The sequence below is a fragment of the Fistularia commersonii genome, chromosome 17, assembly GCF_037954325.1.
Source record: "Fistularia commersonii isolate RoL2024-O1a breed Wild chromosome 17, RoL_Fcom_v1.0, whole genome shotgun sequence".
NCBI classification, from domain to species: Eukaryota; Metazoa; Chordata; class Actinopteri; order Syngnathiformes; family Fistulariidae; genus Fistularia; species Fistularia commersonii.
The window spans coordinates 9874600-9894925 of NC_141300.1; the positions used below are offsets into that span (position 1 = coordinate 9874600).

At 47.8% G+C, this 20326-nt stretch overlaps 39 non-coding genes across 39 annotated transcripts; 20 read left to right on the forward strand and 19 right to left on the reverse strand.

The window, feature by feature from the left end:
- The first annotated feature begins 450 nt into the window (after positions 1–450).
- trnal-cag (transfer RNA leucine (anticodon CAG)) lies at positions 451–533 on the forward strand. Its single transcript has one exon. It is a non-coding gene; the product is annotated as a tRNA-Leu (tRNA).
- Positions 534–906: 373 nt separating this feature from the next.
- On the reverse strand, positions 907–977 carry trnag-gcc (transfer RNA glycine (anticodon GCC)). The gene has a single exon. It is a non-coding gene; the product is annotated as a tRNA-Gly (tRNA).
- A 562-nt stretch (positions 978–1539) lies between these two features.
- trnal-cag (transfer RNA leucine (anticodon CAG)) lies at positions 1540–1622 on the forward strand. The gene has a single exon. It is a non-coding gene; the product is annotated as a tRNA-Leu (tRNA).
- Positions 1623–1995: 373 nt separating this feature from the next.
- On the reverse strand, positions 1996–2066 carry trnag-gcc (transfer RNA glycine (anticodon GCC)). The gene has a single exon. It is a non-coding gene; the product is annotated as a tRNA-Gly (tRNA).
- Positions 2067–2455: 389 nt separating this feature from the next.
- Positions 2456–2538, forward strand: trnal-cag (transfer RNA leucine (anticodon CAG)). Its single transcript has one exon. It is a non-coding gene; the product is annotated as a tRNA-Leu (tRNA).
- A 373-nt stretch (positions 2539–2911) lies between these two features.
- trnag-gcc (transfer RNA glycine (anticodon GCC)) lies at positions 2912–2982 on the reverse strand. Its single transcript has one exon. It is a non-coding gene; the product is annotated as a tRNA-Gly (tRNA).
- A 389-nt stretch (positions 2983–3371) lies between these two features.
- trnal-cag (transfer RNA leucine (anticodon CAG)) lies at positions 3372–3454 on the forward strand. The gene has a single exon. It is a non-coding gene; the product is annotated as a tRNA-Leu (tRNA).
- A 373-nt stretch (positions 3455–3827) lies between these two features.
- trnag-gcc (transfer RNA glycine (anticodon GCC)) lies at positions 3828–3898 on the reverse strand. The gene has a single exon. It is a non-coding gene; the product is annotated as a tRNA-Gly (tRNA).
- Positions 3899–4458: 560 nt separating this feature from the next.
- trnal-cag (transfer RNA leucine (anticodon CAG)) lies at positions 4459–4541 on the forward strand. Its single transcript has one exon. It is a non-coding gene; the product is annotated as a tRNA-Leu (tRNA).
- Positions 4542–4914: 373 nt separating this feature from the next.
- Positions 4915–4985, reverse strand: trnag-gcc (transfer RNA glycine (anticodon GCC)). Its single transcript has one exon. It is a non-coding gene; the product is annotated as a tRNA-Gly (tRNA).
- Positions 4986–5545: 560 nt separating this feature from the next.
- trnal-cag (transfer RNA leucine (anticodon CAG)) lies at positions 5546–5628 on the forward strand. The gene has a single exon. It is a non-coding gene; the product is annotated as a tRNA-Leu (tRNA).
- Positions 5629–6001: 373 nt separating this feature from the next.
- Positions 6002–6072, reverse strand: trnag-gcc (transfer RNA glycine (anticodon GCC)). Its single transcript has one exon. It is a non-coding gene; the product is annotated as a tRNA-Gly (tRNA).
- A 561-nt stretch (positions 6073–6633) lies between these two features.
- On the forward strand, positions 6634–6716 carry trnal-cag (transfer RNA leucine (anticodon CAG)). The gene has a single exon. It is a non-coding gene; the product is annotated as a tRNA-Leu (tRNA).
- A 373-nt stretch (positions 6717–7089) lies between these two features.
- On the reverse strand, positions 7090–7160 carry trnag-gcc (transfer RNA glycine (anticodon GCC)). The gene has a single exon. It is a non-coding gene; the product is annotated as a tRNA-Gly (tRNA).
- Positions 7161–7549: 389 nt separating this feature from the next.
- On the forward strand, positions 7550–7632 carry trnal-cag (transfer RNA leucine (anticodon CAG)). Its single transcript has one exon. It is a non-coding gene; the product is annotated as a tRNA-Leu (tRNA).
- A 373-nt stretch (positions 7633–8005) lies between these two features.
- On the reverse strand, positions 8006–8076 carry trnag-gcc (transfer RNA glycine (anticodon GCC)). The gene has a single exon. It is a non-coding gene; the product is annotated as a tRNA-Gly (tRNA).
- A 560-nt stretch (positions 8077–8636) lies between these two features.
- Positions 8637–8719, forward strand: trnal-cag (transfer RNA leucine (anticodon CAG)). Its single transcript has one exon. It is a non-coding gene; the product is annotated as a tRNA-Leu (tRNA).
- Positions 8720–9092: 373 nt separating this feature from the next.
- trnag-gcc (transfer RNA glycine (anticodon GCC)) lies at positions 9093–9163 on the reverse strand. The gene has a single exon. It is a non-coding gene; the product is annotated as a tRNA-Gly (tRNA).
- A 562-nt stretch (positions 9164–9725) lies between these two features.
- Positions 9726–9808, forward strand: trnal-cag (transfer RNA leucine (anticodon CAG)). Its single transcript has one exon. It is a non-coding gene; the product is annotated as a tRNA-Leu (tRNA).
- A 373-nt stretch (positions 9809–10181) lies between these two features.
- On the reverse strand, positions 10182–10252 carry trnag-gcc (transfer RNA glycine (anticodon GCC)). Its single transcript has one exon. It is a non-coding gene; the product is annotated as a tRNA-Gly (tRNA).
- Positions 10253–10641: 389 nt separating this feature from the next.
- On the forward strand, positions 10642–10724 carry trnal-cag (transfer RNA leucine (anticodon CAG)). Its single transcript has one exon. It is a non-coding gene; the product is annotated as a tRNA-Leu (tRNA).
- A 373-nt stretch (positions 10725–11097) lies between these two features.
- trnag-gcc (transfer RNA glycine (anticodon GCC)) lies at positions 11098–11168 on the reverse strand. The gene has a single exon. It is a non-coding gene; the product is annotated as a tRNA-Gly (tRNA).
- A 560-nt stretch (positions 11169–11728) lies between these two features.
- Positions 11729–11811, forward strand: trnal-cag (transfer RNA leucine (anticodon CAG)). The gene has a single exon. It is a non-coding gene; the product is annotated as a tRNA-Leu (tRNA).
- Positions 11812–12184: 373 nt separating this feature from the next.
- trnag-gcc (transfer RNA glycine (anticodon GCC)) lies at positions 12185–12255 on the reverse strand. Its single transcript has one exon. It is a non-coding gene; the product is annotated as a tRNA-Gly (tRNA).
- A 562-nt stretch (positions 12256–12817) lies between these two features.
- On the forward strand, positions 12818–12900 carry trnal-cag (transfer RNA leucine (anticodon CAG)). Its single transcript has one exon. It is a non-coding gene; the product is annotated as a tRNA-Leu (tRNA).
- A 373-nt stretch (positions 12901–13273) lies between these two features.
- On the reverse strand, positions 13274–13344 carry trnag-gcc (transfer RNA glycine (anticodon GCC)). Its single transcript has one exon. It is a non-coding gene; the product is annotated as a tRNA-Gly (tRNA).
- Positions 13345–13733: 389 nt separating this feature from the next.
- Positions 13734–13816, forward strand: trnal-cag (transfer RNA leucine (anticodon CAG)). The gene has a single exon. It is a non-coding gene; the product is annotated as a tRNA-Leu (tRNA).
- A 373-nt stretch (positions 13817–14189) lies between these two features.
- On the reverse strand, positions 14190–14260 carry trnag-gcc (transfer RNA glycine (anticodon GCC)). The gene has a single exon. It is a non-coding gene; the product is annotated as a tRNA-Gly (tRNA).
- Positions 14261–14649: 389 nt separating this feature from the next.
- On the forward strand, positions 14650–14732 carry trnal-cag (transfer RNA leucine (anticodon CAG)). The gene has a single exon. It is a non-coding gene; the product is annotated as a tRNA-Leu (tRNA).
- Positions 14733–15105: 373 nt separating this feature from the next.
- On the reverse strand, positions 15106–15176 carry trnag-gcc (transfer RNA glycine (anticodon GCC)). The gene has a single exon. It is a non-coding gene; the product is annotated as a tRNA-Gly (tRNA).
- Positions 15177–15736: 560 nt separating this feature from the next.
- Positions 15737–15819, forward strand: trnal-cag (transfer RNA leucine (anticodon CAG)). The gene has a single exon. It is a non-coding gene; the product is annotated as a tRNA-Leu (tRNA).
- Positions 15820–16192: 373 nt separating this feature from the next.
- Positions 16193–16263, reverse strand: trnag-gcc (transfer RNA glycine (anticodon GCC)). Its single transcript has one exon. It is a non-coding gene; the product is annotated as a tRNA-Gly (tRNA).
- A 560-nt stretch (positions 16264–16823) lies between these two features.
- On the forward strand, positions 16824–16906 carry trnal-cag (transfer RNA leucine (anticodon CAG)). Its single transcript has one exon. It is a non-coding gene; the product is annotated as a tRNA-Leu (tRNA).
- A 373-nt stretch (positions 16907–17279) lies between these two features.
- On the reverse strand, positions 17280–17350 carry trnag-gcc (transfer RNA glycine (anticodon GCC)). Its single transcript has one exon. It is a non-coding gene; the product is annotated as a tRNA-Gly (tRNA).
- Positions 17351–17911: 561 nt separating this feature from the next.
- trnal-cag (transfer RNA leucine (anticodon CAG)) lies at positions 17912–17994 on the forward strand. Its single transcript has one exon. It is a non-coding gene; the product is annotated as a tRNA-Leu (tRNA).
- A 373-nt stretch (positions 17995–18367) lies between these two features.
- trnag-gcc (transfer RNA glycine (anticodon GCC)) lies at positions 18368–18438 on the reverse strand. Its single transcript has one exon. It is a non-coding gene; the product is annotated as a tRNA-Gly (tRNA).
- Positions 18439–18827: 389 nt separating this feature from the next.
- On the forward strand, positions 18828–18910 carry trnal-cag (transfer RNA leucine (anticodon CAG)). Its single transcript has one exon. It is a non-coding gene; the product is annotated as a tRNA-Leu (tRNA).
- A 373-nt stretch (positions 18911–19283) lies between these two features.
- trnag-gcc (transfer RNA glycine (anticodon GCC)) lies at positions 19284–19354 on the reverse strand. The gene has a single exon. It is a non-coding gene; the product is annotated as a tRNA-Gly (tRNA).
- Positions 19355–19914: 560 nt separating this feature from the next.
- trnal-cag (transfer RNA leucine (anticodon CAG)) lies at positions 19915–19997 on the forward strand. Its single transcript has one exon. It is a non-coding gene; the product is annotated as a tRNA-Leu (tRNA).
- The last annotated feature ends 329 nt before the right edge of the window (positions 19998–20326 follow it).

Below are 20326 nucleotides of genomic sequence, written 5' to 3' on the forward strand. Positions count from 1 at the left end.
AGTCTTTTTGCGAGGTTCAGGACTTAACCCCCCTTACCAAGCTGTTTGTTTCACTATCCAGTTCCAAGGTACCATCCTTGGCCTTTAACGTTGTAAACCAGTGTCAATTGTTGCATTCTCTGAGATTTCAGGGATTTCAATTCGTGTAGAAAGTGACGCCCTCTACGATTCAGCACTCTCTCTCTCATGGTCATGGAATGATGTTTCTACTTTTGTGGCCCCCGTGTACTTATACTCCTAAGTGAGTTGGAAGTGGAACAAGAAGGGAAACCTTGGCACCTTTTATTGTGTAGTGTCCGAGTACAGCAATCTTCATTTTCACCTGATTGACAGTGTCAAGGCATTTTTGCTCAAGGATCCTGCTTCGATTTTCAGGAACTTTGGTTTGCGAGCTAGAATTGAGAAAATGTTAAAAAAAAAAAAAATGGTCGGAAATGTGGCCATCTGAGGGTCAGGATGGCCGAGCGGTCCAAGGCGCTGCGTTCAGGTCGCAGTCTCCCCTGGAGGCGTGGGTTCGAATCCCACTCCTGACATTCCCCTAACAGATCAGTGTTGGGACCCTTTATTCACCAGCATTTTGGCAGTGCGCTGAGTGGATTATGTTGACATGTGTGCCTTTGACTTCAGAAAAGCACTAGTTCGGGTATCTGAGAGTACTTGTGATTTGTCTGCTTATGTGTTTCACAGCAACAATTACACTTGAAGCTCGTCTTGCGAGTGGTCTGTGGTCAACCAAAAGAGGTGATGAAAAGTAAGATTGCCAACTTCAGGATAACTGCGAGCATGGGAAATCCTACAACTCGTACAATTGTCGAGAGAAATCTGTCACGGTGTACCTGACACATGTAGTACATCTCTGGCCAAGAATTGCAAATTGGGCAGCGCTATTTGAGATAAAGTCCGGCATGCATTGGCCGGGAATCGAACCCGGGCCTCCCGCGTGGCAGGCGAGAATTCTACCACTGAACCACCAATGCTTGGCTTGCGGAGGCCACCGGGCCACGAGTGGCGCAACTCTTGCTAGACCATAACTTCCCCAAGCCGTCAATGGGTGTTGCATGTTTGCGATGGTTTTTCCGTACTCTCCAGTCTTTTTGCGAGGTTCAGGACTTAACCCCCCTTACCAAGCTGTTTGTTTCACTATCCAGTTCCAAGGTACCATCCTTGGCCTTTAACGTTGTAAACCAGTGTCAATTGTTGCATTCTCTGAGATTTCAGGGATTTCAATTTGTGTAGAAAGTGACGCCCTCTACGATTCAGCACTCTCTCTCTCATGGTCATGGAATGATGTTTCTACTTTTGTGGCCCCCGTGTACTTATACTCCTAAGTGAGTTGGAAGTGGAACAAGAAGGGAAACCTTGGCACCTTTTATTGTGTAGTGTCCGAGTACAGCAATCTTCATTTTCACCTGATTGACAGTGTCAAGGCATTTTTGCTCAAGGATCCTGCTTCGATTTTCAGGAACTTTGGTTTGCGAGCTAGAATTGAGAAAATGTTAAAAAAAAAAAAAAAATGGTCGGAAATGTGGCCGTCTGAGGGTCAGGATGGCCGAGCGGTCCAAGGCGCTGCGTTCAGGTCGCAGTCTCCCCTGGAGGCGTGGGTTCGAATCCCACTCCTGACATTCCCCTAACAGATCAGTGTTGGGACCCTTTATTCACCAGCATTTTGGCAGTGCGCTGAGTGGATTATGTTGACATGTGTGCTTTTGACTTCAGCAAAGCACTAGTTCAGGTCTTTGAGAGTACTTGTGATTTGTCTGCTTATGTGTTTCACAGCAACAATTACACTTGAAGCCGGTCTTGCGAGTGGTCTGTGGTCAACCAAAAGAGGTGATGAAAAGTAAGATTGCCAACTTCAGGATAACTGCGAGCATGGGAAATCCTACAACTCGTACAATTGTGGAGAGAAATCTGTCACGGTGTACCTGACACATGTGGTACAACTCTGGCCAAGAATTGCAAATTGGGCAGCGCTATTTGAGATAAAGTCCGGCATGCATTGGCCGGGAATCGAACCCGGGCCTCCCGCGTGGCAGGCGAGAATTCTACCACTGAACCACCAATGCTTGGCTTGCGGAGGCCACCGGGCCACGAGTGGCGCAACTCTTGCTAGACCATAACTTCCCCAAGCCGTCAATGGGTGTTGCATGTTTGCGATGGTTTTTCCGTACTCTCCAGTCTTTTTGCGAGGTTCAGGACTTAACCCCCCCTTCCAAGCTGTTTGTTTCACTATCCAGTTCCAAGGTACCATCCTTGGCCTTTAACCTTGGCCAACCTTGGCACCTTTTATTGTGTAGTGTCCGAGTACAGCAATCTTCATTTTCACCTGATTGACAGTGTCAAGGCATTTTTGCTCAAGGATCCTGCTTCGATTTTCAGGAACTTTGGTTTGCGAGCTAGAATTGAGAAAATGTTAAAAAAAAAAAAAAATGGTCGGAAATGTGGCCGCCTGAGGGTCAGGATGGCCGAGCGGTCCAAGGCGCTGCGTTCAGGTCGCAGTCTCCCCTGGAGGCGTGGGTTCGAATCCCACTCCTGACATTCCCCTAACAGATCAGTGTTGGGACCCTTTATTCACCAGCATTTTGGCAGTGCGCTGAGTGGATTATGTTGACATGTGTGCTTTTGACTTCAGCAAAGCACTAGTTCAGGTCTTTGAGAGTACTTGTGATTTGTCTGCTTATGTGTTTCACAGCAACAATTACACTTGAAGCTCGTCTTGCGAGTGGTCTGTGGTCAACCAAAAGAGGTGATGAAAAGTAAGATTGCCAACTTCAGGATAACTGCGAGCATGGGAAATCCTACAACTCGTACAATTGTGGAGAGAAATCTGTCACGGTGTACCTGACACATGTGGTACAACTCTGGCCAAGAATTGCAAATTGGGCAGCGCTATTTGAGATAAAGTCCGGCATGCATTGGCCGGGAATCGAACCCGGGCCTCCCGCGTGGCAGGCGAGAATTCTACCACTGAACCACCAATGCTTGGCTTGCAGAGGCCACCGGGCCACGAGTGGCGCAACTCTTGCTAGACCATAACTTCCCCAAGCCGTCAATGGGTGTTGCATGTTTGCGATGGTTTTTCCGTACTCTCCAGTCTTTTTGCGAGGTTCAGGACTTAACCCCCCCTTCCAAGCTGTTTGTTTCACTATCCAGTTCCAAGGTACCATCCTTGGCCTTTAACCTTGGCCAACCTTGGCACCTTTTATTGTGTAGTGTCCGAGTACAGCAATCTTCATTTTCACCTGATTGACAGTGTCAAGGCATTTTTGCTCAAGGATCCTGCTTCGATTTTCAGGAACTTTGGTTTGCGAGCTAGAATTGAGAAAATGTTAAAAAAAAAAAAAAATGGTCGGAAATGTGGCCGTCTGAGGGTCAGGATGGCCGAGCGGTCCAAGGCGCTGCGTTCAGGTCGCAGTCTCCCCTGGAGGCGTGGGTTCGAATCCCACTCCTGACATTCCCCTAACAGATCAGTGTTGGGACCCTTTATTCACCAGCATTTTGGCAGTGCGCTGAGTGGATTATGTTGACATGTGTGCTTTTGACTTCAGCAAAGCACTAGTTCAGGTCTCTGAGAGTACTTGTGATTTGTCTGCTTATGTGTTTCACAGCAACAATTACACTTGAAGCTCGTCTTGCGAGTGGTCTGTGGTCAACCAAAAGAGGTGATGAAAAGTAAGATTGCCAACTTCAGGATAACAGCGAGCATGGGAAATCCTACAACTCGTACAATTGTGGAGAGAAATCTGTCACGGTGTACCTGACACATGTGGTACATCTCTGGCCAAGAATTACAAATTGGGCAGCGCTATTTGAGATAAAGTCCGGCATGCATTGGCCGGGAATCGAACCCGGGCCTCCCGCGTGGCAGGCGAGAATTCTACCACTGAACCACCAATGCTTGGCTTGCGGAGGCCACCGGGCCACGAGTGGCGCAACTCTTGCTAGACCATAACTTCCCCAAGCCGTCAATGGGTGTTGCATGTTTGCGATGGTTTTTCCGTACTCTCCAGTCTTTTTGCGAGGTTCAGGACTTAACCCCCCTTACCAAGCTGTTTGTTTCACTATCCAGTTCCAAGGTACCATCCTTGGCCTTTAATGTTGTAAACCAGTGTCAATTGTTGCATTCTCTGAGATTTCAGGGATTTCAATTCGTGTAGAAAGTGACGCCCTCTACGATCCAGCACTCTCTCTCTCATGGTCATGGAATGATGTTTCTACTTTTGTGGCCCCCGTGTACTTATACTCCTAAGTGAGTTGGAAGTGGAACAAGAAGGGAAACCTTGGCACCTTTTATTGTGTAGTGTCCGAGTACAGCAATCTTCATTTTCACCTGATTGACAGTGTCAAGGCATTTTTGCTCAAGGATCCTGCTTCGATTTTCAGGAACTTTGGTTTGCGAGCTAGAATTGAGAAAATGTTAAAAAAAAAAAAAATGGTCGGAAATGTGGCCATCTGAGGGTCAGGATGGCCGAGCGGTCCAAGGCGCTGCGTTCAGGTCGCAGTCTCCCCTGGAGGCGTGGGTTCGAATCCCACTCCTGACATTCCCCTAACAGATCAGTGTTGGGACCCTTTATTCACCAGCATTTTGGCAGTGCGCTGAGTGGATTATGTTGACATGTGTGCCTTTGACTTCAGAAAAGCACTAGTTCGGGTATCTGAGAGTACTTGTGATTTGTCTGCTTATGTGTTTCACAGCAACAATTACACTTGAAGCTCGTCTTGCGAGTGGTCTGTGGTCAACCAAAAGAGGTGATGAAAAGTAAGATTGCCAACTTCAGGATAACTGCGAGCATGGGAAATCCTACAACTCGTACAATTGTCGAGAGAAATCTGTCACGGTGTACCTGACACATGTAGTACATCTCTGGCCAAGAATTGCAAATTGGGCAGCGCTATTTGAGATAAAGTCCGGCATGCATTGGCCGGGAATCGAACCCGGGCCTCCCGCGTGGCAGGCGAGAATTCTACCACTGAACCACCAATGCTTGGCTTGCGGAGGCCACCAGGCCACGAGTGGCGCAACTCTTGCTAGACCATAACTTCCCCAAGCCGTCAATGGGTGTTGCATGTTTGCGATGGTTTTTCCGTACTCTCCAGTCTTTTTGCGAGGTTCAGGACTTAACCCCCCTTACCAAGCTGTTTGTTTCACTATCCAGTTCCAAGGTACCATCCTTGGCCTTTAACGTTGTAAACCAGTGTCAATTGTTGCATTCTCTGAGATTTCAGGGATTTCAATTCGTGTAGAAAGTGACGCCCTCTACGATTCAGCACTCTCTCTCTCATGGTCATGGAATGATGTTTCTACTTTTGTGGCCCCCGTGTACTTATACTCCTAAGTGAGTTGGAAGTGGAACAAGAAGGGAAACCTTGGCACCTTTTATTGTGTAGTGTCCGAGTACAGCAATCTTCATTTTCACCTGATTGACAGTGTCAAGGCATTTTTGCTCAAGGATCCTGCTTCGATTTTCAGGAACTTTGGTTTGCGAGCTAGAATTGAGAAAATGTTAAAAAAAAAAAAAATGGTCGGAAATGTGGCCATCTGAGGGTCAGGATGGCCGAGCGGTCCAAGGCGCTGCGTTCAGGTCGCAGTCTCCCCTGGAGGCGTGGGTTCGAATCCCACTCCTGACATTCCCCTAACAGATCAGTGTTGGGACCCTTTATTCACCAGCATTTTGGCAGTGCGCTGAGTGGATTATGTTGACATGTGTGCCTTTGACTTCAGAAAAGCACTAGTTCGGGTATCTGAGAGTACTTGTGATTTGTCTGCTTATGTGTTTCACAGCAACAATTACACTTGAAGCTCGTCTTGCGAGTGGTCTGTGGTCAACCAAAAGAGGTGATGAAAAGTAAGATTGCCAACTTCAGGATAACTGCGAGCATGGGAAATCCTACAACTCGTACAATTGTCGAGAGAAATCTGTCACGGTGTACCTGACACATGTAGTACATCTCTGGCCAAGAATTGCAAATTGGGCAGCGCTATTTGAGATAAAGTCCGGCATGCATTGGCCGGGAATCGAACCCGGGCCTCCCGCGTGGCAGGCGAGAATTCTACCACTGAACCACCAATGCTTGGCTTGCGGAGGCCACCGGGCCACGAGTGGCGCAACTCTTGCTAGACCATAACTTCCCCAAGCCGTCAATGGGTGTTGCATGTTTGCGATGGTTTTTCCGTACTCTCCAGTCTTTTTGCGAGGTTCAGGACTTAACCCCCCTTACCAAGCTGTTTGTTTCACTATCCAGTTCCAAGGTACCATCCTTGGCCTTTAACGTTGTAAACCAGTGTCAATTGTTGCATTCTCTGAGATTTCAGGGATTTCAATTTGTGTAGAAAGTGACGCCCTCTACGATTCAGCACTCTCTCTCTCATGGTCATGGAATGATGTTTCTACTTTTGTGGCCCCCGTGTACTTATACTCCTAAGTGAGTTGGAAGTGGAACAAGAAGGGAAACCTTGGCACCTTTTATTGTGTAGTGTCCGAGTACAGCAATCTTCATTTTCACCTGATTGACAGTGTCAAGGCATTTTTGCTCAAGGATCCTGCTTCGATTTTCAGGAACTTTGGTTTGCGAGCTAGAATTGAGAGAATGTTAAAAAAAAAAAAAAATGGTCGGAAATGTGGCCGTCTGAGGGTCAGGATGGCCGAGCGGTCCAAGGCGCTGCGTTCAGGTCGCAGTCTCCCCTGGAGGAGTGGGTTCGAATCCCACTCCTGACATTCCCCTAACAGATCAGTGTTGGGACCCTTTATTCACCAGCATTTTGGCAGTGCGCTGAGTGGATTATGTTGACATGTGTGCTTTTGACTTCAGCAAAGCACTAGTTCAGGTCTTTGAGAGTACTTGTGATTTGTCTGCTTATGTGTTTCACAGCAACAATTACACTTGAAGCTCGTCTTGCGAGTGGTCTGTGGTCAACCAAAAGAGGTGATGAAAAGTAAGATTGCCAACTTCAGGATAACTGCGAGCATGGGAAATCCTACAACTCGTACAATTGTGGAGAGAAATCTGTCACGGTGTACCTGACACATGTGGTACAACTCTGGCCAAGAATTGCAAATTGGGCAGCGCTATTTGAGATAAAGTCCGGCATGCATTGGCCGGGAATCGAACCCGGGCCTCCCGTGTGGCAGGCGAGAATTCTACCACTGAACCACCAATGCTTGGCTTGCGGAGGCCACCGGGCCACGAGTGGCGCAACTCTTGCTAGACCATAACTTCCCCAAGCCGTCAATGGGTGTTGCATGTTTGCGATGGTTTTTCCGTACTCTCCAGTCTTTTTGCGAGGTTCAGGACTTAACCCCCCCTTCCAAGCTGTTTGTTTCACTATCCAGTTCCAAGGTACCATCCTTGGCCTTTAACCTTGGCCAACCTTGGCACCTTTTATTGTGTAGTGTCCGAGTACAGCAATCTTCATTTTCACCTGATTGACAGTGTCAAGGCATTTTTGCTCAAGGATCCTGCTTCGATTTTCAGGAACTTTGGTTTGCGAGCTAGAATTGAGAAAATGTTAAAAAAAAAAAAAAATGGTCGGAAATGTGGCCGTCTGAGGGTCAGGATGGCCGAGCGGTCCAAGGCGCTGCGTTCAGGTCGCAGTCTCCCCTGGAGGCGTGGGTTCGAATCCCACTCCTGACATTCCCCTAACAGATCAGTGTTGGGACCCTTTATTCACCAGCATTTTGGCAGTGCGCTGAGTGGATTATGTTGACATGTGTGCTTTTGACTTCAGCAAAGCACTAGTTCAGGTCTCTGAGAGTACTTGTGATTTGTCTGCTTATGTGTTTCACAGCAACAATTACACTTGAAGCTCGTCTTGCGAGTGGTCTGTGGTCAACCAAAAGAGGTGATGAAAAGTAAGATTGCCAACTTCAGGATAACAGCGAGCATGGGAAATCCTACAACTCGTACAATTGTGGAGAGAAATCTGTCACGGTGTACCTGACACATGTGGTACATCTCTGGCCAAGAATTACAAATTGGGCAGCGCTATTTGAGATAAAGTCCGGCATGCATTGGCCGGGAATCGAACCCGGGCCTCCCGCGTGGCAGGCGAGAATTCTACCACTGAACCACCAATGCTTGGCTTGCGGAGGCCACCGGGCCACGAGTGGCGCAACTCTTGCTAGACCATAACTTCCCCAAGCCGTCAATGGGTGTTGCATGTTTGCGATGGTTTTTCCGTACTCTCCAGTCTTTTTGCGAGGTTCAGGACTTAACCCCCCTTACCAAGCTGTTTGTTTCACTATCCAGTTCCAAGGTACCATCCTTGGCCTTTAATGTTGTAAACCAGTGTCAATTGTTGCATTCTCTGAGATTTCAGGGATTTCAATTCGTGTAGAAAGTGACGCCCTCTACGATCCAGCACTCTCTCTCTCATGGTCATGGAATGATGTTTCTACTTTTGTGGCCCCCGTGTACTTATACTCCTAAGTGAGTTGGAAGTGGAACAAGAAGGGAAACCTTGGCACCTTTTATTGTGTAGTGTCCGAGTACAGCAATCTTCATTTTCACCTGATTGACAGTGTCAAGGCATTTTTGCTCAAGGATCCTGCTTCGATTTTCAGGAACTTTGGTTTGCGAGCTAGAATTGAGAAAATGTTAAAAAAAAAAAAAATGGTCGGAAATGTGGCCATCTGAGGGTCAGGATGGCCGAGCGGTCCAAGGCGCTGCGTTCAGGTCGCAGTCTCCCCTGGAGGCGTGGGTTCGAATCCCACTCCTGACATTCCCCTAACAGATCAGTGTTGGGACCCTTTATTCACCAGCATTTTGGCAGTGCGCTGAGTGGATTATGTTGACATGTGTGCCTTTGACTTCAGAAAAGCACTAGTTCGGGTATCTGAGAGTACTTGTGATTTGTCTGCTTATGTGTTTCACAGCAACAATTACACTTGAAGCTCGTCTTGCGAGTGGTCTGTGGTCAACCAAAAGAGGTGATGAAAAGTAAGATTGCCAACTTCAGGATAACTGCGAGCATGGGAAATCCTACAACTCGTACAATTGTCGAGAGAAATCTGTCACGGTGTACCTGACACATGTAGTACATCTCTGGCCAAGAATTGCAAATTGGGCAGCGCTATTTGAGATAAAGTCCGGCATGCATTGGCCGGGAATCGAACCCGGGCCTCCCGCGTGGCAGGCGAGAATTCTACCACTGAACCACCAATGCTTGGCTTGCGGAGGCCACCGGGCCACGAGTGGCGCAACTCTTGCTAGACCATAACTTCCCCAAGCCGTCAATGGGTGTTGCATGTTTGCGATGGTTTTTCCGTACTCTCCAGTCTTTTTGCGAGGTTCAGGACTTAACCCCCCTTACCAAGCTGTTTGTTTCACTATCCAGTTCCAAGGTACCATCCTTGGCCTTTAACGTTGTAAACCAGTGTCAATTGTTGCATTCTCTGAGATTTCAGGGATTTCAATTTGTGTAGAAAGTGACGCCCTCTACGATTCAGCACTCTCTCTCTCATGGTCATGGAATGATGTTTCTACTTTTGTGGCCCCCGTGTACTTATACTCCTAAGTGAGTTGGAAGTGGAACAAGAAGGGAAACCTTGGCACCTTTTATTGTGTAGTGTCCGAGTACAGCAATCTTCATTTTCACCTGATTGACAGTGTCAAGGCATTTTTGCTCAAGGATCCTGCTTCGATTTTCAGGAACTTTGGTTTGCGAGCTAGAATTGAGAAAATGTTAAAAAAAAAAAAAAAATGGTCGGAAATGTGGCCGTCTGAGGGTCAGGATGGCCGAGCGGTCCAAGGCGCTGCGTTCAGGTCGCAGTCTCCCCTGGAGGCGTGGGTTCGAATCCCACTCCTGACATTCCCCTAACAGATCAGTGTTGGGACCCTTTATTCACCAGCATTTTGGCAGTGCGCTGAGTGGATTATGTTGACATGTGTGCTTTTGACTTCAGCAAAGCACTAGTTCAGGTCTTTGAGAGTACTTGTGATTTGTCTGCTTATGTGTTTCACAGCAACAATTACACTTGAAGCTCGTCTTGCGAGTGGTCTGTGGTCAACCAAAAGAGGTGATGAAAAGTAAGATTGCCAACTTCAGGATAACTGCGAGCATGGGAAATCCTACAACTCGTACAATTGTGGAGAGAAATCTGTCACGGTGTACCTGACACATGTGGTACAACTCTGGCCAAGAATTGCAAATTGGGCAGCGCTATTTGAGATAAAGTCCGGCATGCATTGGCCGGGAATCGAACCCGGGCCTCCCGCGTGGCAGGCGAGAATTCTACCACTGAACCACCAATGCTTGGCTTGCGGAGGCCACCGGGCCACGAGTGGCGCAACTCTTGCTAGACCATAACTTCCCCAAGCCGTCAATGGGTGTTGCATGTTTGCGATGGTTTTTCCGTACTCTCCAGTCTTTTTGCGAGGTTCAGGACTTAACCCCCCCTTCCAAGCTGTTTGTTTCACTATCCAGTTCCAAGGTACCATCCTTGGCCTTTAACCTTGGCCAACCTTGGCACCTTATATTGTGTAGTGTCCGAGTACAGCAATCTTCATTTTCACCTGATTGACAGTGTCAAGGCATTTTTGCTCAAGGATCCTGCTTCGATTTTCAGGAACTTTGGTTTGCGAGCTAGAATTGAGAAAATGTTAAAAAAAAAAAAAAATGGTCGGAAATGTGGCCGTCTGAGGGTCAGGATGGCCGAGCGGTCCAAGGCGCTGCGTTCAGGTCGCAGTCTCCCCTGGAGGAGTGGGTTCGAATCCCACTCCTGACATTCCCCTAACAGATCAGTGTTGGGACCCTTTATTCACCAGCATTTTGGCAGTGCGCTGAGTGGATTATGTTGACATGTGTGCTTTTGACTTCAGCAAAGCACTAGTTCAGGTCTTTGAGAGTACTTGTGATTTGTCTGCTTATGTGTTTCACAGCAACAATTACACTTGAAGCTCGTCTTGCGAGTGGTCTGTGGTCAACCAAAAGAGGTGATGAAAAGTAAGATTGCCAACTTCAGGATAACTGCGAGCATGGGAAATCCTACAACTCGTACAATTGTGGAGAGAAATCTGTCACGGTGTACCTGACACATGTGGTACAACTCTGGCCAAGAATTGCAAATTGGGCAGCGCTATTTGAGATAAAGTCCGGCATGCATTGGCCGGGAATCGAACCCGGGCCTCCCGCGTGGCAGGCGAGAATTCTACCACTGAACCACCAATGCTTGGCTTGCGGAGGCCACCAGGCCACGAGTGGCGCAACTCTTGCTAGACCATAACTTCCCCAAGCCGTCAATGGGTGTTGCATGTTTGCGATGGTTTTTCCGTACTCTCCAGTCTTTTTGCGAGGTTCAGGACTTAACCCCCCTTACCAAGCTGTTTGTTTCACTATCCAGTTCCAAGGTACCATCCTTGGCCTTTAACGTTGTAAACCAGTGTCAATTGTTGCATTCTCTGAGATTTCAGGGATTTCAATTCGTGTAGAAAGTGACGCCCTCTACGATTCAGCACTCTCTCTCTCATGGTCATGGAATGATGTTTCTACTTTTGTGGCCCCCGTGTACTTATACTCCTAAGTGAGTTGGAAGTGGAACAAGAAGGGAAACCTTGGCACCTTTTATTGTGTAGTGTCCGAGTACAGCAATCTTCATTTTCACCTGATTGACAGTGTCAAGGCATTTTTGCTCAAGGATCCTGCTTCGATTTTCAGGAACTTTGGTTTGCGAGCTAGAATTGAGAAAATGTTAAAAAAAAAAAAAATGGTCGGAAATGTGGCCATCTGAGGGTCAGGATGGCCGAGCGGTCCAAGGCGCTGCGTTCAGGTCGCAGTCTCCCCTGGAGGCGTGGGTTCGAATCCCACTCCTGACATTCCCCTAACAGATCAGTGTTGGGACCCTTTATTCACCAGCATTTTGGCAGTGCGCTGAGTGGATTATGTTGACATGTGTGCCTTTGACTTCAGAAAAGCACTAGTTCGGGTATCTGAGAGTACTTGTGATTTGTCTGCTTATGTGTTTCACAGCAACAATTACACTTGAAGCTCGTCTTGCGAGTGGTCTGTGGTCAACCAAAAGAGGTGATGAAAAGTAAGATTGCCAACTTCAGGATAACTGCGAGCATGGGAAATCCTACAACTCGTACAATTGTCGAGAGAAATCTGTCACGGTGTACCTGACACATGTAGTACATCTCTGGCCAAGAATTGCAAATTGGGCAGCGCTATTTGAGATAAAGTCCGGCATGCATTGGCCGGGAATCGAACCCGGGCCTCCCGCGTGGCAGGCGAGAATTCTACCACTGAACCACCAATGCTTGGCTTGCGGAGGCCACCGGGCCACGAGTGGCGCAACTCTTGCTAGACCATAACTTCCCCAAGCCGTCAATGGGTGTTGCATGTTTGCGATGGTTTTTCCGTACTCTCCAGTCTTTTTGCGAGGTTCAGGACTTAACCCCCCTTACCAAGCTGTTTGTTTCACTATCCAGTTCCAAGGTACCATCCTTGGCCTTTAACGTTGTAAACCAGTGTCAATTGTTGCATTCTCTGAGATTTCAGGGATTTCAATTTGTGTAGAAAGTGACGCCCTCTACGATTCAGCACTCTCTCTCTCATGGTCATGGAATGATGTTTCTACTTTTGTGGCCCCCGTGTACTTATACTCCTAAGTGAGTTGGAAGTGGAACAAGAAGGGAAACCTTGGCACCTTTTATTGTGTAGTGTCCGAGTACAGCAATCTTCATTTTCACCTGATTGACAGTGTCAAGGCATTTTTGCTCAAGGATCCTGCTTCGATTTTCAGGAACTTTGGTTTGCGAGCTAGAATTGAGAAAATGTTAAAAAAAAAAAAAAAATGGTCGGAAATGTGGCCGTCTGAGGGTCAGGATGGCCGAGCGGTCCAAGGCGCTGCGTTCAGGTCGCAGTCTCCCCTGGAGGCGTGGGTTCGAATCCCACTCCTGACATTCCCCTAACAGATCAGTGTTGGGACCCTTTATTCACCAGCATTTTGGCAGTGCGCTGAGTGGATTATGTTGACATGTGTGCTTTTGACTTCAGCAAAGCACTAGTTCAGGTCTTTGAGAGTACTTGTGATTTGTCTGCTTATGTGTTTCACAGCAACAATTACACTTGAAGCCGGTCTTGCGAGTGGTCTGTGGTCAACCAAAAGAGGTGATGAAAAGTAAGATTGCCAACTTCAGGATAACTGCGAGCATGGGAAATCCTACAACTCGTACAATTGTGGAGAGAAATCTGTCACGGTGTACCTGACACATGTGGTACAACTCTGGCCAAGAATTGCAAATTGGGCAGCGCTATTTGAGATAAAGTCCGGCATGCATTGGCCGGGAATCGAACCCGGGCCTCCCGCGTGGCAGGCGAGAATTCTACCACTGAACCACCAATGCTTGGCTTGCGGAGGCCACCGGGCCACGAGTGGCGCAACTCTTGCTAGACCATAACTTCCCCAAGCCGTCAATGGGTGTTGCATGTTTGCGATGGTTTTTCCGTACTCTCCAGTCTTTTTGCGAGGTTCAGGACTTAACCCCCCCTTCCAAGCTGTTTGTTTCACTATCCAGTTCCAAGGTACCATCCTTGGCCTTTAACCTTGGCCAACCTTGGCACCTTTTATTGTGTAGTGTCCGAGTACAGCAATCTTCATTTTCACCTGATTGACAGTGTCAAGGCATTTTTGCTCAAGGATCCTGCTTCGATTTTCAGGAACTTTGGTTTGCGAGCTAGAATTGAGAAAATGTTAAAAAAAAAAAAAAATGGTCGGAAATGTGGCCGCCTGAGGGTCAGGATGGCCGAGCGGTCCAAGGCGCTGCGTTCAGGTCGCAGTCTCCCCTGGAGGCGTGGGTTCGAATCCCACTCCTGACATTCCCCTAACAGATCAGTGTTGGGACCCTTTATTCACCAGCATTTTGGCAGTGCGCTGAGTGGATTATGTTGACATGTGTGCTTTTGACTTCAGCAAAGCACTAGTTCAGGTCTTTGAGAGTACTTGTGATTTGTCTGCTTATGTGTTTCACAGCAACAATTACACTTGAAGCTCGTCTTGCGAGTGGTCTGTGGTCAACCAAAAGAGGTGATGAAAAGTAAGATTGCCAACTTCAGGATAACTGCGAGCATGGGAAATCCTACAACTCGTACAATTGTGGAGAGAAATCTGTCACGGTGTACCTGACACATGTGGTACAACTCTGGCCAAGAATTGCAAATTGGGCAGCGCTATTTGAGATAAAGTCCGGCATGCATTGGCCGGGAATCGAACCCGGGCCTCCCGCGTGGCAGGCGAGAATTCTACCACTGAACCACCAATGCTTGGCTTGCAGAGGCCACCGGGCCACGAGTGGCGCAACTCTTGCTAGACCATAACTTCCCCAAGCCGTCAATGGGTGTTGCATGTTTGCGATGGTTTTTCCGTACTCTCCAGTCTTTTTGCGAGGTTCAGGACTTAACCCCCCCTTCCAAGCTGTTTGTTTCACTATCCAGTTCCAAGGTACCATCCTTGGCCTTTAACCTTGGCCAACCTTGGCACCTTTTATTGTGTAGTGTCCGAGTACAGCAATCTTCATTTTCACCTGATTGACAGTGTCAAGGCATTTTTGCTCAAGGATCCTGCTTCGATTTTCAGGAACTTTGGTTTGCGAGCTAGAATTGAGAAAATGTTAAAAAAAAAAAAAAATGGTCGGAAATGTGGCCGTCTGAGGGTCAGGATGGCCGAGCGGTCCAAGGCGCTGCGTTCAGGTCGCAGTCTCCCCTGGAGGCGTGGGTTCGAATCCCACTCCTGACATTCCCCTAACAGATCAGTGTTGGGACCCTTTATTCACCAGCATTTTGGCAGTGCGCTGAGTGGATTATGTTGACATGTGTGCTTTTGACTTCAGCAAAGCACTAGTTCAGGTCTCTGAGAGTACTTGTGATTTGTCTGCTTATGTGTTTCACAGCAACAATTACACTTGAAGCTCGTCTTGCGAGTGGTCTGTGGTCAACCAAAAGAGGTGATGAAAAGTAAGATTGCCAACTTCAGGATAACAGCGAGCATGGGAAATCCTACAACTCGTACAATTGTGGAGAGAAATCTGTCACGGTGTACCTGACACATGTGGTACATCTCTGGCCAAGAATTACAAATTGGGCAGCGCTATTTGAGATAAAGTCCGGCATGCATTGGCCGGGAATCGAACCCGGGCCTCCCGCGTGGCAGGCGAGAATTCTACCACTGAACCACCAATGCTTGGCTTGCGGAGGCCACCGGGCCACGAGTGGCGCAACTCTTGCTAGACCATAACTTCCCCAAGCCGTCAATGGGTGTTGCATGTTTGCGATGGTTTTTCCGTACTCTCCAGTCTTTTTGCGAGGTTCAGGACTTAACCCCCCTTACCAAGCTGTTTGTTTCACTATCCAGTTCCAAGGTACCATCCTTGGCCTTTAATGTTGTAAACCAGTGTCAATTGTTGCATTCTCTGAGATTTCAGGGATTTCAATTCGTGTAGAAAGTGACGCCCTCTACGATCCAGCACTCTCTCTCTCATGGTCATGGAATGATGTTTCTACTTTTGTGGCCCCCGTGTACTTATACTCCTAAGTGAGTTGGAAGTGGAACAAGAAGGGAAACCTTGGCACCTTTTATTGTGTAGTGTCCGAGTACAGCAATCTTCATTTTCACCTGATTGACAGTGTCAAGGCATTTTTGCTCAAGGATCCTGCTTCGATTTTCAGGAACTTTGGTTTGCGAGCTAGAATTGAGAAAATGTTAAAAAAAAAAAAAATGGTCGGAAATGTGGCCATCTGAGGGTCAGGATGGCCGAGCGGTCCAAGGCGCTGCGTTCAGGTCGCAGTCTCCCCTGGAGGCGTGGGTTCGAATCCCACTCCTGACATTCCCCTAACAGATCAGTGTTGGGACCCTTTATTCACCAGCATTTTGGCAGTGCGCTGAGTGGATTATGTTGACATGTGTGCCTTTGACTTCAGAAAAGCACTAGTTCGGGTATCTGAGAGTACTTGTGATTTGTCTGCTTATGTGTTTCACAGCAACAATTACACTTGAAGCTCGTCTTGCGAGTGGTCTGTGGTCAACCAAAAGAGGTGATGAAAAGTAAGATTGCCAACTTCAGGATAACTGCGAGCATGGGAAATCCTACAACTCGTACAATTGTCGAGAGAAATCTGTCACGGTGTACCTGACACATGTAGTACATCTCTGGCCAAGAATTGCAAATTGGGCAGCGCTATTTGAGATAAAGTCCGGCATGCATTGGCCGGGAATCGAACCCGGGCCTCCCGCGTGGCAGGCGAGAATTCTACCACTGAACCACCAATGCTTGGCTTGCGGAGGCCACCAGGCCACGAGTGGCGCAACTCTTGCTAGACCATAACTTCCCCAAGCCGTCAATGGGTGTTGCATGTTTGCGATGGTTTTTCCGTACTCTCCAGTCTTTTTGCGAGGTTCAGGACTTAACCCCCCTTACCAAGCTGTTTGTTTCACTATCCAGTTCCAAGGTACCATCCTTGGCCTTTAACGTTGTAAACCAGTGTCAATTGTTGCATTCTCTGAGATTTCAGGGATTTCAATTCGTGTAGAAAGTGACGCCCTCTACGATTCAGCACTCTCTCTCTCATGGTCATGGAATGATGTTTCTACTTTTGTGGCCCCCGTGTACTTATACTCCTAAGTGAGTTGGAAGTGGAACAAGAAGGGAAACCTTGGCACCTTTTATTGTGTAGTGTCCGAGTACAGCAATCTTCATTTTCACCTGATTGACAGTGTCAAGGCATTTTTGCTCAAGGATCCTGCTTCGATTTTCAGGAACTTTGGTTTGCGAGCTAGAATTGAGAAAATGTTAAAAAAAAAAAAAATGGTCGGAAATGTGGCCATCTGAGGGTCAGGATGGCCGAGCGGTCCAAGGCGCTGCGTTCAGGTCGCAGTCTCCCCTGGAGGCGTGGGTTCGAATCCCACTCCTGACATTCCCCTAACAGATCAGTGTTGGGACCCTTTATTCACCAGCATTTTGGCAGTGCGCTGAGTGGATTATGTTGACATGTGTGCCTTTGACTTCAGAAAAGCACTAGTTCGGGTATCTGAGAGTACTTGTGATTTGTCTGCTTATGTGTTTCACAGCAACAATTACACTTGAAGCTCGTCTTGCGAGTGGTCTGTGGTCAACCAAAAGAGGTGATGAAAAGTAAGATTGCCAACTTCAGGATAACTGCGAGCATGGGAAATCCTACAACTCGTACAATTGTCGAGAGAAATCTGTCACGGTGTACCTGACACATGTAGTACATCTCTGGCCAAGAATTGCAAATTGGGCAGCGCTATTTGAGATAAAGTCCGGCATGCATTGGCCGGGAATCGAACCCGGGCCTCCCGCGTGGCAGGCGAGAATTCTACCACTGAACCACCAATGCTTGGCTTGCGGAGGCCACCGGGCCACGAGTGGCGCAACTCTTGCTAGACCATAACTTCCCCAAGCCGTCAATGGGTGTTGCATGTTTGCGATGGTTTTTCCGTACTCTCCAGTCTTTTTGCGAGGTTCAGGACTTAACCCCCCTTACCAAGCTGTTTGTTTCACTATCCAGTTCCAAGGTACCATCCTTGGCCTTTAACGTTGTAAACCAGTGTCAATTGTTGCATTCTCTGAGATTTCAGGGATTTCAATTTGTGTAGAAAGTGACGCCCTCTACGATTCAGCACTCTCTCTCTCATGGTCATGGAATGATGTTTCTACTTTTGTGGCCCCCGTGTACTTATACTCCTAAGTGAGTTGGAAGTGGAACAAGAAGGGAAACCTTGGCACCTTTTATTGTGTAGTGTCCGAGTACAGCAATCTTCATTTTCACCTGATTGACAGTGTCAAGGCATTTTTGCTCAAGGATCCTGCTTCGATTTTCAGGAACTTTGGTTTGCGAGCTAGAATTGAGAGAATGTTAAAAAAAAAAAAAAATGGTCGGAAATGTGGCCGTCTGAGGGTCAGGATGGCCGAGCGGTCCAAGGCGCTGCGTTCAGGTCGCAGTCTCCCCTGGAGGAGTGGGTTCGAATCCCACTCCTGACATTCCCCTAACAGATCAGTGTTGGGACCCTTTATTCACCAGCATTTTGGCAGTGCGCTGAGTGGATTATGTTGACATGTGTGCTTTTGACTTCAGCAAAGCACTAGTTCAGGTCTTTGAGAGTACTTGTGATTTGTCTGCTTATGTGTTTCACAGCAACAATTACACTTGAAGCTCGTCTTGCGAGTGGTCTGTGGTCAACCAAAAGAGGTGATGAAAAGTAAGATTGCCAACTTCAGGATAACTGCGAGCATGGGAAATCCTACAACTCGTACAATTGTGGAGAGAAATCTGTCACGGTGTACCTGACACATGTGGTACAACTCTGGCCAAGAATTGCAAATTGGGCAGCGCTATTTGAGATAAAGTCCGGCATGCATTGGCCGGGAATCGAACCCGGGCCTCCCGTGTGGCAGGCGAGAATTCTACCACTGAACCACCAATGCTTGGCTTGCGGAGGCCACCGGGCCACGAGTGGCGCAACTCTTGCTAGACCATAACTTCCCCAAGCCGTCAATGGGTGTTGCATGTTTGCGATGGTTTTTCCGTACTCTCCAGTCTTTTTGCGAGGTTCAGGACTTAACCCCCCCTTCCAAGCTGTTTGTTTCACTATCCAGTTCCAAGGTACCATCCTTGGCCTTTAACCTTGGCCAACCTTGGCACCTTTTATTGTGTAGTGTCCGAGTACAGCAATCTTCATTTTCACCTGATTGACAGTGTCAAGGCATTTTTGCTCAAGGATCCTGCTTCGATTTTCAGGAACTTTGGTTTGCGAGCTAGAATTGAGAAAATGTTAAAAAAAAAAAAAAATGGTCGGAAATGTGGCCGTCTGAGGGTCAGGATGGCCGAGCGGTCCAAGGCGCTGCGTTCAGGTCGCAGTCTCCCCTGGAGGCGTGGGTTCGAATCCCACTCCTGACATTCCCCTAACAGATCAGTGTTGGGACCCTTTATTCACCAGCATTTTGGCAGTGCGCTGAGTGGATTATGTTGACATGTGTGCTTTTGACTTCAGCAAAGCACTAGTTCAGGTCTCTGAGAGTACTTGTGATTTGTCTGCTTATGTGTTTCACAGCAACAATTACACTTGAAGCTCGTCTTGCGAGTGGTCTGTGGTCAACCAAAAGAGGTGATGAAAAGTAAGATTGCCAACTTCAGGATAACAGCGAGCATGGGAAATCCTACAACTCGTACAATTGTGGAGAGAAATCTGTCACGGTGTACCTGACACATGTGGTACATCTCTGGCCAAGAATTACAAATTGGGCAGCGCTATTTGAGATAAAGTCCGGCATGCATTGGCCGGGAATCGAACCCGGGCCTCCCGCGTGGCAGGCGAGAATTCTACCACTGAACCACCAATGCTTGGCTTGCGGAGGCCACCGGGCCACGAGTGGCGCAACTCTTGCTAGACCATAACTTCCCCAAGCCGTCAATGGGTGTTGCATGTTTGCGATGGTTTTTCCGTACTCTCCAGTCTTTTTGCGAGGTTCAGGACTTAACCCCCCTTACCAAGCTGTTTGTTTCACTATCCAGTTCCAAGGTACCATCCTTGGCCTTTAATGTTGTAAACCAGTGTCAATTGTTGCATTCTCTGAGATTTCAGGGATTTCAATTCGTGTAGAAAGTGACGCCCTCTACGATCCAGCACTCTCTCTCTCATGGTCATGGAATGATGTTTCTACTTTTGTGGCCCCCGTGTACTTATACTCCTAAGTGAGTTGGAAGTGGAACAAGAAGGGAAACCTTGGCACCTTTTATTGTGTAGTGTCCGAGTACAGCAATCTTCATTTTCACCTGATTGACAGTGTCAAGGCATTTTTGCTCAAGGATCCTGCTTCGATTTTCAGGAACTTTGGTTTGCGAGCTAGAATTGAGAAAATGTTAAAAAAAAAAAAAATGGTCGGAAATGTGGCCATCTGAGGGTCAGGATGGCCGAGCGGTCCAAGGCGCTGCGTTCAGGTCGCAGTCTCCCCTGGAGGCGTGGGTTCGAATCCCACTCCTGACATTCCCCTAACAGATCAGTGTTGGGACCCTTTATTCACCAGCATTTTGGCAGTGCGCTGAGTGGATTATGTTGACATGTGTGCCTTTGACTTCAGAAAAGCACTAGTTCGGGTATCTGAGAGTACTTGTGATTTGTCTGCTTATGTGTTTCACAGCAACAATTACACTTGAAGCTCGTCTTGCGAGTGGTCTGTGGTCAACCAAAAGAGGTGATGAAAAGTAAGATTGCCAACTTCAGGATAACTGCGAGCATGGGAAATCCTACAACTCGTACAATTGTCGAGAGAAATCTGTCACGGTGTACCTGACACATGTAGTACATCTCTGGCC